This window comes from Rhinopithecus bieti, unplaced genomic scaffold, assembly GCF_001698545.2.
Source record: "Rhinopithecus bieti isolate Rb0 unplaced genomic scaffold, ASM169854v2 scaffold_27898, whole genome shotgun sequence".
Lineage (NCBI taxonomy): Eukaryota > Metazoa > Chordata > Mammalia > Primates > Cercopithecidae > Rhinopithecus > Rhinopithecus bieti.
The window spans coordinates 1658279-1671787 of record NW_016812636.1 but is presented as its reverse complement, the minus strand read 5'-3'; the positions used below and the strand labels follow the sequence as shown (position 1 = coordinate 1671787).

The 13509-nt window shown below is 36.7% G+C and overlaps 1 pseudogene; it reads left to right on the top strand.

Moving 5' to 3' along the window:
- The first annotated feature begins 51 nt into the window (after positions 1 to 51).
- On the top strand, positions 52 to 890 carry LOC108545124 (voltage-dependent anion-selective channel protein 1 pseudogene; annotated as a pseudogene).
- The last annotated feature ends 12619 nt before the right edge of the window (positions 891 to 13509 follow it).

Genomic DNA, 13509 nt, shown 5'->3' with positions numbered 1-13509 from the left:
CCGAACCCCGCCGAACCCCGAGCAGCCCCCGCCACCGCCTTGGAGCGGAAGATGGCTGTGCCACCCACGTAGGCGGATCTTGGCAAGTCTGCTGGGATGTCTTCACCAAGGGCTATGGATTGGCTTAACAAAGCTTGATTTGAAAACGAAATCTGAGGATGGACTGGAGTTCGCAAGCTCAGGCTCAGCCAACACTGAGATCACCAAAGTGACGGGCAGTCTGGAATCCAAGCACAGACGGACGAGTGCGGCTTGAGGCCTACGGAGAAACGGAACCCCGACAACACACTAGGCACCGAGATGACCGTGGACTGAGGCTGACCTTTCCTTCATCCTTCTCACCTAACACTGGGGGGAAAATGCTAAAATCAAGACAGGGTACAAGCGGGAGCACATTGACCTGGGCTGTGACGTGGATTTCCACATTGCTGGGCCTTCCATCCGGGGTGCTCCAGTGCTGGGTTGCCGGGTTACAGGGCTGGCTGGCCGGCTACAGATGAATTTTGAGACTGCAAAGTCCTTCCTGAGTGACCCAGAGCAACTCTGCAGTTGGCTACAAGACTGAAGAATTCCAGCTTCACACTAATGTGAATGAGGGGACAGAGTTTGGTGGCTCCATTTCCTAGAAGGTGAACAAGAAGTTGGAGACCGCTGTCCATCTCGTCTGGACAGCAGAAATCAGTAACACGTGCTTCAGAATAACAGGCAAGTATCTGATTGACCCTCAAGCCTGCTTCTCGACTACAGTGAACAACTCCAGCCTGATAGGTTTAGGATACACTGAGACCCTAAAGCCAGGTATCAAACTGACACTGTCAGCTCTCCTGGATGGCAAGAACGTCAATGCTGGTGGCCACAAGCTTGGTCTAGGACTGAAATTTCAAGCATAAACGGATACTGTACAATTGTTTAATTTAAAACTATTTTGCAGCATAGCTACCTTCAGAATTTAGTGTATCTTTTAATGTTGTATGTCTGGGATGCAAGTATTGCTACATATATTAGACCGCCAGGTTAAAGATGATTCATCTTTAAGATGTTACCCTTTCAGAGGGACAGAAGAAACGCATTTCCAAAAAAGGTACTTTCAGTGGTAGACTTGGGGGGAACTCGGTAGCCCCTTTGAGATGCCAAGTTTCTTTTTTATGTAGAAATGCCTTCAAGTGGTAGGTGATAATATGTAGGCACTTTGTAAATTCATAGTGAGTAAATGAATTAAATTATGATTTCCTGAGAATCGAACCTTGGTTTCCTAACCCTAATTGAAGAGAGACTCGCTGCTTGACAGTGTGTACAAACTCACGTGAATGAGACTTTTTAGACAGATCTTCATGACCTGTTCCCACCCCAGTTCATCGTGGTCACCTCTTTTACACTAAATGGTCTGCAGGGTGTGGTCACTGTTTCTTTTGTGCCATTTTGGGGTGGAGAAGGTGGATGTGATGAAGCCAGTAATTCAGGACTTATTCCTTCTTGTGTTGTGTTTTTTTTTTTGCCCTTGCACCAGAGTAAGAAATAGTTTCTAGGAGCTCCAGCTATAAGCTTGGAAGAGTCTGTGTGATTGTAATCACATGGTGACAACAGTCAGAAGCTAAATTGGACTTCTTTTGTATTCTCATCAATTTGTTTTTTACCAATTTAATGGGTACATTCTAGAGTCTTCCATTTTGTGTGGAATTAGATCCTCCCCTTCAAATGGTGTAATTCACATCACTTACAGAAACTTGAATAAAGTATTGAAACCTCAAAAAAAAAAAAAAAAAAAAAAATGCTGGGCAATAAGTTACAAGCAAAAAACCCTGGCTCTTTTTATCAGCCTCTTACCCTTTTGCCTTTTATCATTCTTTTCTTTCTTTTTTAAATCAGCTTTCTTAGTTGAATGTCATTCTTATTATTCCATACATAAGATGTTGTGCAAACCTTGCCATCCATGTAGCCAGTTACATTGGGAAGGCCGAGAAACTTGCCAAAACTTTGGAGGTATATATTCATAATTTGTATACAGCATTAACTTTCAAAAATCTTTTACTAGCAGTTGAATAAAATTCCTAACTGATAACAGCACAGTTTTAAAAAAATGTGAGTGAAGGGATTAGAGGATATGAATTCAAAGTCACTTCTAGCTTTCAAATTTAATGATTTTATTTGATTAAGCATCTCAAAGTTGAGAGACGAACGAATCAACTTCACAAGCATTTACTGTTTGGTCCAACACTGTAAAATTTTATTAAGTAAAGCCCAGACTTGTTGGAATTCATCACACAATGCCATTCACCCTCAGACCTTGTAACTCAAATATGTGAGAGTAGATTGATCTGATAAAATCAATGTGGTCTAAATAATGAAATTTAATTTCCATTTAAAATTGTGTGCTTGTTTATATATAGTTACACTTACCATGCTTCTATTTATGTCGTTATTCTAAGACTGTTCTGCAAATAAGACCTTTGTGTAGTTCCAAGTTCATATTATTAGTTTGCAAAAGGTTGATTTTTGTTTCCTCCATTGTACAGAGAAGGAAACTGAGGCTTTGAAGACATTAAGGCACTTCCGGGATCACAGTAATGTGATCCAGCTTTCTTCTCCCTATACCGCATTGTTTTATTTTCACTTTTTTTATTATTCAGAATATTCATGAACTTAAACAATACTAATTTTGCTAATGAGATAAATACAAACCAAAAATAAGTTTATTTTTCACAAGACAATCCCTACCCACATTCCTTACAGCAGTTATATGGGACAACCTTGCTCTATGATGAACTGAATGAAACAATTTTGGGAAATAATTTTCTCTCTCTCTGCCCTCCCACCCTCAATGGCTTGATATATAATGCCTTGTGTACAGTCTTGTCAAAATACAAGAAATAGATGATATATTTTCTAACACTTCCCTGTCAACCCTATGATGTTAGAATTCTGTGATTCACAGTCTATTCTCTGGTATATTTGTAAAATGACATGCAAGACACAGAAGCTGTAAGTCTTGGAGTCACAGAACATCTCCCGGAACAACCTGATAGCAGAATCTCATGCATAAATTGTAATCCTGTTGAATCAATGTTATAATTATGAGGTTTAGTAACTAATGACATAATCACTAGTGTTGGTTTTGACTTAAGATAAAACACCTTAAAACAAAAACACATCAATAACACGTAAAAGAGAACTCTGCTTAAAGAAGAAGGCCAAATGCTAGATGCAATTCTTTAAAAAGGCAATAACTAAAATATGGAGTCAAGTCAGCATGTAGACTAAGTAAGATGGGTAGCAATGGAATCTAAGTTGGGGTTTTCAATTTGCAGGTGGTATATGGATAATCATTTTCAGTGCTTGCCGAATGTTTGTGGTGGGCTCCCCCCCTCCAGAAACATGGCTAGATTGCCTTCTGACTTCTTTGTGGTTGTGTGTGGTATGTGACTTGTAACCTATGAGTTGTAACAGAATATGGCATGCATTACTATGGGCTGAGGGATTTATGTTGTTACAAAAACTTCCAGAACTCTCCTTTCCCTCAGCCACTATCACCAGGGTGTCGGCATTCCTTCACCCTGGATACTGAAGGAAAGTCAACACTTATGCCAGAGCAAGGCCCCGGCCAAACTGAAATAGGCATGTAGCCCAAGGACTGATAGACCTTAGACCTTTTTTAAAAAAAGTTTGCTTTTAAAAACAGTGATCCTTCCTGGGCACGGTGGCTCACACTGTAATCCTAGCACTTTGGGAGGCCGAGGCAGGCAGATTACCTGAGGTCAGGAGTTTGAGATCAGCATGACCAATGTGGAGAAACCCCATCTCTACCAAAAATCCAAAATCAGCCGGGCGTGGTGGTGCACGCCTGTAATCCCAGCTACTCGGGAGGCTGAGGCAGGAGAATTGCTTGAACCCAGGAGGCGGAGGTTGTGGTGAGCCGAGATTGCAACATTGCACTCTAGCCTGGGTGACAAGAGCGAGACTCTGACTCAAAAACAAACAAACCAAAAAACACAAAACAAAATAAAACAAAAAAACACTGATCTAGAGACTGAGAATGGTTGGGGAAGGTAGGGATAGGAAGAGATTTGTGAAAAAATAAAGAATTACAGCTAGATATGAGGAATAAGTTCTAGTATTCTATACCACCACGGGATGACTATAGTCAACAATAATACACTATATAATTTCAGATAGTTAGAAGGACCATACGGAATACTCCCAACACAAAGAAATGATTAATGTTTGAAATGATAGATACGCTAATTACCCTGATTACTGCGTATTACATGTATCAAAACATTATTATATGCCTCACAAATATGTACAATTGTTATGTATCAATTAAAAAATTAAATGGAACACCACTGCATATTATATGTTCAAAAGGACATTATTATATACCTCGCAAAATATGTAACATCAATTGTTATGTATCAATTAAAAATTAAATGGAAAAAACACTGAAATTTTGGGGACTGTTTGTTAACACAGCATCCCTTACCCATCCTGAGTGATGAAATAAAAATTGGTACTTGAAATAACAAATGGCTTTATCTTGTCCCTTTCATCTTTATCTGATGGAAAGTGGAGTAGGCTACAAGAAGCATTTTCTTTTATGGATACAGCTGCTAGGTTCCAATTAGAAATTTTAAGAAATGAAGATAAGCTTTGTATTATCAGCTATGAAATTCAGCATGAGTCTAAAAGTCAACAGAAAAGGTAAACAAAGGTCATAGATTGTTAGATTTGGTGATAATTAAGATTTCTGAATTTTTAAACTGTGTGTTGCATAATTTCCAGGAGTAGCTGCCATCTTGAATTCTGACATGTATGTCTCTATTCACTCTCATGGTAGAGGAGGACTGTTTTCTCTTTGCTCAAGTTAGACATTTTCACTCACCAATAGTGCAAACTATGTGTACCCTTCACTCAAGACAGTTAAAGTTTAGGAAAATATGTAGTCATTAAACTCTTCAATTTGCCAGAGGGATCTTTATGGCCTAAGAATGAAAACGATAAATTATCTGACTTGTCTAGTCACACTCACTCAAAAATCTTTAAAAATATATAGGTTTCTATTTTCTACATTAGATATTACTACTTCCGTATTGGTTTATGTGTGAATTGAAAGGTAAGACAAAAAATAAACATTAAAACACCCTCATTCACCTTCTCTTGTGTCCTTGCTTAGATACAGCCATGGGAGATTTTTTGTTTTTTTAAAGGCACTTATAAAACTGATTTCATAAAATGCTTCCAAATAATACACGTAAAACTCATCGTTTGCCAACAATACATGAATGATACGATACAAGATGGGGATCAAAACCTTAAAACCACTGACTGGTCATTTTGAAAGTTATCCAGATATGCGATCACAAAATACTCAGTCAACAAAACTTCTGCCTGTTTTATTTATGGAGTATCAGGTGTTAGATACCAAAATAAGCTGAAAACATCTGGAATTCAACTGGCTGTCACATATATATGCTCAAGAAGGATAAAACTTAACAAGTTTTAAAATGTTCTGAATCATTTGTGTTTTCTTTTCGAGACGGAGTCTTGCTCTGTCGCCCAGGCTGGAGTGCAGTGGGGTGATCTCAGCTCACTGCAACCTCTGCCTCCCAGGTTCAAGCAATTCTCCCTCAGCCTCCCCAGTAGCTGGGATTACAGGCACGCACCGCCACACCTAGCTATCTTTATATTTTTAGTAGAGACGGGATTTCACCACGTTAGTCTGTCTGGTCTTCAACTCCTGACCTCAAGTGATCTGACCACCTCGGCCTCTCAAAGTGTTGGGATTACAGGCGTGACCCACTGCACCCAGCCCTGAGTCATTTGTTTTGAGTGATGTATTAAAAGATGAAAGAATGAGACAGGTGTGTACTAGAAACAAATGATTATGATAAAGAGATCAGTGATCCACATTAAAGCATATCCTACTAACATACAACAAGAACCCTGAGAAGTTAAGATTCAGTACTTTTCAAGTGAACCCGGTTAAATCCCCACTTCCTGTAAATCATGACGCTGTATGGGAACTTTAATGTCACACTGAATCCTTTTTGTTCTTAATCACTGACCTAGTGGTTTCAAAACATTTTCAGCAATTATATTCTCACCAAAGATCATGATGATAGGATGGTCTTAGCATTAGATCTTAGATGAGTTAAGAGCAAAACAGTAGAAGCCAAATAGCCACATATATTTCTAATTGACTAAATCTTTTAAAATCTAGTTTTGCAAAAATACAGTTTATCTGTGGAATCTGACAAATCATGTATAAGACATATCTGATTGGAGCTACCAAAAGCACCAGGGTATTTCTAGTGCACATACAACAGCATAGTATTGTTGGAAATACCTGATGTATGCAGTTTTGTGGCCTTTAGCAAAAACCAGAAACAAAGCTATGAAGAATGACAAGCACAAATTATAACCCAGTCAACTAATGAGAAAAAGAAAACGTTAGAAATGAATACATATATTGGGGTAAATCTCCTATTACCAAAATTGATTTTTCCATGCATTTTAGATTTTGTTTTGATTACATAAATTAAGTGAATCAGAAAATAAATTTAAATCTGCCCACAAAAATTCATAATAAAATGTATAGTGGATTACTTCTGCTATGACATTTCAATTCACTCATCAGAAGACATCTGATTACTCATGAGGGCTTATATTACATTAGCCTCTTCACTCATGACAAAAAGGCTGTATTAGACCTAATCCATTATGGAGTTTCTGTTCTTTTAATTTTTTTTTTTTTTCACTTAAAGTTCATCATTACTATCCACACTGAATTCTATATTAAATAGTAATTCTGTATTTAAATAGACATTGTTTTGGCAAATCTTGGTCTTATAGGGTGTTCTAAATTATGTTTCACCTATTAGGATATTGGATAACTGTTCTGAAAAACAGGGCTTGATTCTTAAGAGAAACAAGATAATGAAGCTTTGCACAATACCATTTAATTTTGAGACATCTCAACTGGGAAGAAATGCACAATTTTTCTGAAAGACACAATTGCTCTCTCTGGAAATTAGTATCTTTCTTTTTCTCTAGAACCAGATTTCAACTGAACTTCAAGACAAATAGACACAAGATAAATCTTTTCTTATATATCCTCAATTGCAGGAATTTTATACTCCAAACAGAATTAGATCCATTGCCTTGCTTTCTTATCTGCTTTAGGGTTCTCAAGACACAGGAATTCATTTCTCCTGAAATGGGTCTTCAAAAACATCTTTCTCAATTTAATTTCTCACAGGTTCTCAATTGGCTGCAACATTCAATTTGAAGGTGTAGAGATTTACTTTTATCCAAAACTTTTTTTAGATACCATCAGACTACAAATAGGGACTAAATTGTATTAATGTTAGAGTTAGCTTTTTAAAGACAATTTCACAATAAACAGGCTCTTAATTTGAGTTTATGTGTACATAAAATTTGATTTGTGATCCATTAAAGGAAATTTAAAATAAGAGGAAATTTTCCTCTTTCAGTCACTGAAACCCTAGGAGGGGATATAATTTTGAATGAAGAATATCTGCATGGCCATGTCAGACAGTACATAGAAAACAAACTTGAAGCCTTTAAACCTTTTTAGTGGAAGAAAGAGCTACTGTCTAACTACCGCTTGCTTTCCATTTTCAGTTACTATGAATTACATGCAGGACGATTTTACATTAAGGAATGAAGGAAATCACTTGTGGCATTAATTTGTTTTAAGCCTTACTGTTACTGTTTTACAAGTACCACTGCTTTAAAAATCAGTCATCTCCCTATGGACTGCTCAACAGTATCACAGACACAAATGTGGTTCTCACTGATGTAAATGTCTGATTCCTCTTGGATTGTGCAGAGAAACATTTCAGCTAGGTCAGTGTCTCTGAAGAAAAGAAAGATGATATTTTGCCTTTTGCAGACAGGGCAGTTGCCATCACTCATCTGGGAAGAGAGCTAAAAACACTGGACCAGAGATGAATCTGAGAGCCAAGCTCTTAGGAGTAGTGTTGCCAGATAAGCACATTTAATACAAGTGTTTTCATGTACTAAACTTGGCAATCCTAATGATGAGACTTTCATTATCACTCAATGGCTTCTTCCAGGAGAATCTGAATGAAGAAATCTCTCCATAAGCATGAAGGCACATTATAGATAATCAATGGATAGAAGCTCTTTTTCAGTCCCTCCGGATGGAAACACCAGAATCTAGGTAGAACCAACTACAAAAGGATACTTCCCATTTTTTCTTCGAGTTGGTATCACAGGCTGCATTTCTCCTAAATCCTCTAAATCTGCTTTTGAGATGGATAATTAAGCACATAAACATATTTCTGTGAATTGTGTATTTACATATTTATGTATTGTGAGTATATAAATGTAAGGCTTAATAACAACTGACATTTATTAGAATATATATGAAAGTAAAGGAAAAGGAAAATAAATTATGTTTTCTTAGATTTTAAACCAGGGGTTCTCAGTCCTAGCTATAAATTGAAATTACCTGGGATTTAAACAAAACAAAATAAGACAAACAAAATAAATAGCCAAATCTCAGCCCCATAATATGGGTACCTATGCCCATCATTAGTAGAGTCAGAATTAGTAGAGTCGGAATTCGAATCCAATGTTCATTTAAACTCTTGATTTATGGTGGAGAAAATATTGGACTAAAAGTTTTGGATCAAGACTGAACCTTGGTCAGGTCTTAATCTTGACCTTGGATTAAATCCCAGACCAACCATTTTCTATATGTACATCTATATAGTCAGTTATTTAACTTCTCTAAGTACAAGTCAGAACCTGAGAGAAATACAGTTCTCTAAGAATTAGTTAGAATCTGAGAGAAATACAGTATGTTCAAGTAACCTACAAATTCTGTGCATAAATATATGCATTTTAGATTTTGGAAAGCTATGAAATTCCCCGGCCCCACTCGTTTCACTGAAGTTGATAAGTGGTGATTACTCTAGTATATGTCATAGCTCTATAAAGTTATGAAACCACAAGAATGCTCAGAAATGGTATTATTTAAATTTTTCAACATATATTTTAGTATTTATGTCTAGTATCCCGCATCCATGCTCCAGTTTTTCCTCCCAGGGCCTCTTCTATGAGTCTATTTGGATACATCCAGCGTCACTGACACAACATTCAGAGTCCTAGGCCACTTAGGAAGTCTACGTTCTTTCTCCCACGTGGACTAATGCCTAGGCTCCCCTGAACTCCTGACTATGCCCTTGGTTTACCTTTTATTACGCTTCTATTCATGTATCACTAGAAAACTGATGAAGATATTGTGAGTCAGAATGCCAAGAAGCCCAGGGAATCCAGATGAGCTCTTCCTGCCTGCACAGAACAAGACTAAATATCTGGCTTAGACTTGTTATCTCTCACATGAACAGAACGATTGCTGCATTTTCCAAAAATCTTAAAATTAATATTTAAATTTAACTCTCCTTATATGCAGATTTAATTTGTAAACTTTGTATAAAAGCAATTTAGTTAAAAAAAAAAAAAAAGGAAATATCTCCTTTCATCAAGGTAAAACTCATCTACCCAACTCATATATTGTCAATGTTTTAATATAATTCAGGTTGTTTCTAGAAGAAATTTCACTTTTCCTAGATTTGACAAAAATATCCACCACTCCTACTTTTTTTTTATTTTTTTGAGATGAGTTTCTGTTGCTCAGGCTGGAGTGCAGTGGTGCGATCTCAGCTCACTGCAACCACCGCTTTGTGGGTTCCAGCGATTCTCCTGCCTTAGCCTCCAGAGTATGAGTAGCTGGTGTGATCTTAGCTCACTGCAACCACCACCTCGTGGGTTCAAGTGATTCTCCCACCTTAGCCTCCCGAGTAGCTGGCATTACAGGCACCCACCACCACGCTCAGCTACTTTTTCTATTTTCAGTACAGATGGTGTTTTGCTATGTTGGCCAGGCTGGTATTGAACTCCTGACCTCAAGTGATCCACCAGCCTCAGCCTCCCAAAGTGCTGGGATTACAGGTGTGAGCTACCGCACCTTGCCCCCACTCCTGCTTTTTTGAAAAGCCTGATAAGTAGCATAAAGAATGGCAGGCCTTCGGGAAGAAGCCAGAAATGGGAGCCATGGGTAAGGTTGCCAGTAGACTGTTTAAAGAAACATGTTTTTGGTGATATTTTGGATTGCTCAGTTCACTGCAGCCATGTACTTCGACTTTATCCACTTCACCCCTGCATGCTTTTGTGTTTGCAGTCCCTTAGCCAAGACAGTAAACTCTACTTTAAAATAACTAGCTTAATTTCTAGAAAATGTTATCTAATGTATAATTTTCCAATATTATCTAAAAGTAATATTAGTGTTAGGTTACATGGTTCCAACAAAATAAATAATTCTTTTTGGTCACAGACAACTCACCAGTTTGGCATCTCCTTATCTTTTTCATACCACCCATCAACATAAATTAACGAGGCCAGGATGCATTCATGAGTCACCTGATTTCTTATCCAATGACGTTTATAGATCACAAGCACTAGAAAGTACCCTGTTTCTCAGAGAGCTATGTTCTACATGTTAAAGGCTGCAATTGTTCTGTGAAATATTTTAAGGTGACAAGGTATCTATTTGGCTTTGGGAAAGAGGTGGCAAGAATGCATTATTAAATTGTTTGAAGATAACTAGAATGAAAAATGAAATTGTATATTGTCAGATGCAAAGATAATGCCTTTTGTAAACAATGCTTTTGTTTCTAAAGGAAGCAAAACACTATTAGCATGACATTTAATTTTCAATTTAAGAATTCTAGAAAAAAATGTTGGGGTGATTAAAAACAAAAGTTCTAAGATTACATAGTCCTCTGATTTACTAAGCTGTGGGATATAAATGAATATTTTTTATTGTAGAATCATAGCAGAAAGATAACTTTCTCCCATATATGAACTGACATAAGTTTTATGTTATGTGGTATATGTCTCCATCTTTTTAGACAATGATTTTATTTCAAAATTCAATTTGGTTTCTAGAAAATAGTTCACTGGTCTATTAGTGAACTTACCTCTTTAAGAAAGGGTCACGCAGGATTTTTAAAAATATGTGTTTAACAGAAACTAAGATTTTGCTATAGAAGAAACACTTTTGTTGCATTTTACAATTTAATGAGATATATTTCATCAAATTAACCATCATAGTTTATATTTTTGAGTTTATACATTTGCATTGCTTTGCCCAAATAATTGAATGCTTTAAAAAGGTGTATATGAATTCATAGTTTATTAATAGAATTGTATTTCACATGTAATTGAAAAAAGAGTTTTCAATTAAAAGAAACCATGTGAGAGATTTGTAAAAGGGAGTTTTTATCCAATTAGAAAAAATAATGTTTCAAAATTTTTAAACAAGATTATTTAAACATTCAAGACTTACATAAATATGTCATTGATTACTGAATATATGAATACATTGTAATAAATTTACTATTTGATCAAATTTCAAAACTAAGATAAAACATTTATTATCATTCAATATTTAAGTGAGTTTTCTTTCTATTGTTACTTTTTAAAAGAAGAGGAAAAAATAGAATGTTCTAATTATTTCCTAAACTGAAAATATTTTTGTATCTCTAGATTTGTTATTTTTGTCTATATATCAATAAAGAAACTACCTGAAATCAGTATATATTACAGAAAATCTACAAAAGAAGAAAAGGGCATAGACAGACAGACATATTAATCCTTATGTAGATATTCAGGTTCACTCTTGTTCAAATGTTAGAAAGCTCATTTCATACTCCATCTGGAGAACGTTGAATACATTTACATTTTTAGTGCTGTTGTCCCATGAAAGAAGTCTAATTATTTTTCAAAATTCAAAGATTTTTTTAGTTTGTTTTGTTTTCCTTTTTTTGTGACTTGCACTTTGGCAAATGACAAAATTGGTGTAGAACTTGGAGGAAAGGTGCTACTCTTCAGGCTGAGAAGGCTTCCTTCCATAAGCTTTAATTTAATTTTGACAATGCCCATGCGAACATGGACAAATTCACAGATTTTAATTTAATGCTTCAGAGTCTCAGATAAAGGGGGGACAGACAATATCTCAACACTATAGACTGTATCCTTCTGTCCTTTTTACATCCCACCTGAGAACACCATCCCCAAATGTGTCAGCTTAGAGTGCTGATGTATTGCTGTGCATGGCACATTCTGGGACCTGGAGATGTAGGCAACCTTCAGTTTCATAGTCTCACACTCAGAAAAAGCAATCAGAGTGATTTGCTGGGAAACAGAGTGAAGAATGCTACCAAAAGGGCAGTTGAAATCCCTTGTTTTGCCCTCCTTTATGACTGCAAAGGCAATGTTTAAAAATTCCACATTGACAATAAGCTGTTTCTTGTACATTTTAACAGCCACACTTGAAGATTATTTATTTTTCAAATGTTACAAAACAAGAGTAAAAATCTCCCTAAAATAAAAGTAAAATAGCCTTCTGCTTTTATTGAGCAACTCTTCAAATATAATTGTACCTAAATTAACTCATTGAGGCCAACAAATAGAGTCCTTATTGAGCAAATAAATATTCCCAAAGGGGTCAAAGGGGTTGAAAGCAGGTTCTTTTAAATACCAGTCACAATAAAGACCAAAGAGAAATAAGTAATGCAGTACAGAGAACTGCACCTGATCATTTTTAGCATAAAATACTGCAGACTTACAAACGCATTTATCAAAACCGCAGCTTACCTACGTATGCTCTCCTGAACTGACACCTCACAAGCAAATTTACTCCCCTCCAAGAACAATCTGCTAAGCACAATACATAGATACACACACTATATCTATCACGCTGTTATTCGACCAGAAAGGATCACATTTTCTAATACAAATAAAGTGGAAATGGTTCTTCCAATTTAAGGTCCATAAAACACTTATTAAAGATAAAAGCAGGTTATTTAGCAATATTGCCCTTCGTGAGATGCAGTATGTGCCACAGAATGAAATAGAAATTTCAGTGATGGAAAATCATTCTCCTTCCCTCTTGATAGTATAATAACCTTTTAAATCATGTTTGACATTTGTAAGCTGAGTGAGCTGGCAGCCCTGAAAAGCCTATGCAGTAATATATGTGGCAAACCCTTTCTGGAGCAGTAATCGCATTGCTGTGTCTAACGGCTCTCACTTCATGTGGCCGACTGGGCCCCAAGAGACTGATTTTACTCTGCCTTTCTCAAGCCACTGGTTGCTAATGTTCCCTATTATGAGGAAAGCAGAAACGTGCCCTCAGGCAATGGCCACTCTGCTAGAGGTTCAACCACCAGCCAACCTTCTGCTGAGCTTTTTTTGTTTTAAACTATTAAATATGCACATGCGTTATACAAAAGGGGTTCTTTGTGCTTCAAACCAACAATATGACAGCGATATTTACTCTGCTCCAATTGCTAATCTGACAAGCTCCATCTGGTAAGCAGACCCTTTATCTTCTCATCACCCTAAATCTCTGAAGGAAAGTGGACACTAGCGGCATATGTCCATGGCTGGTCCTTATGCTTA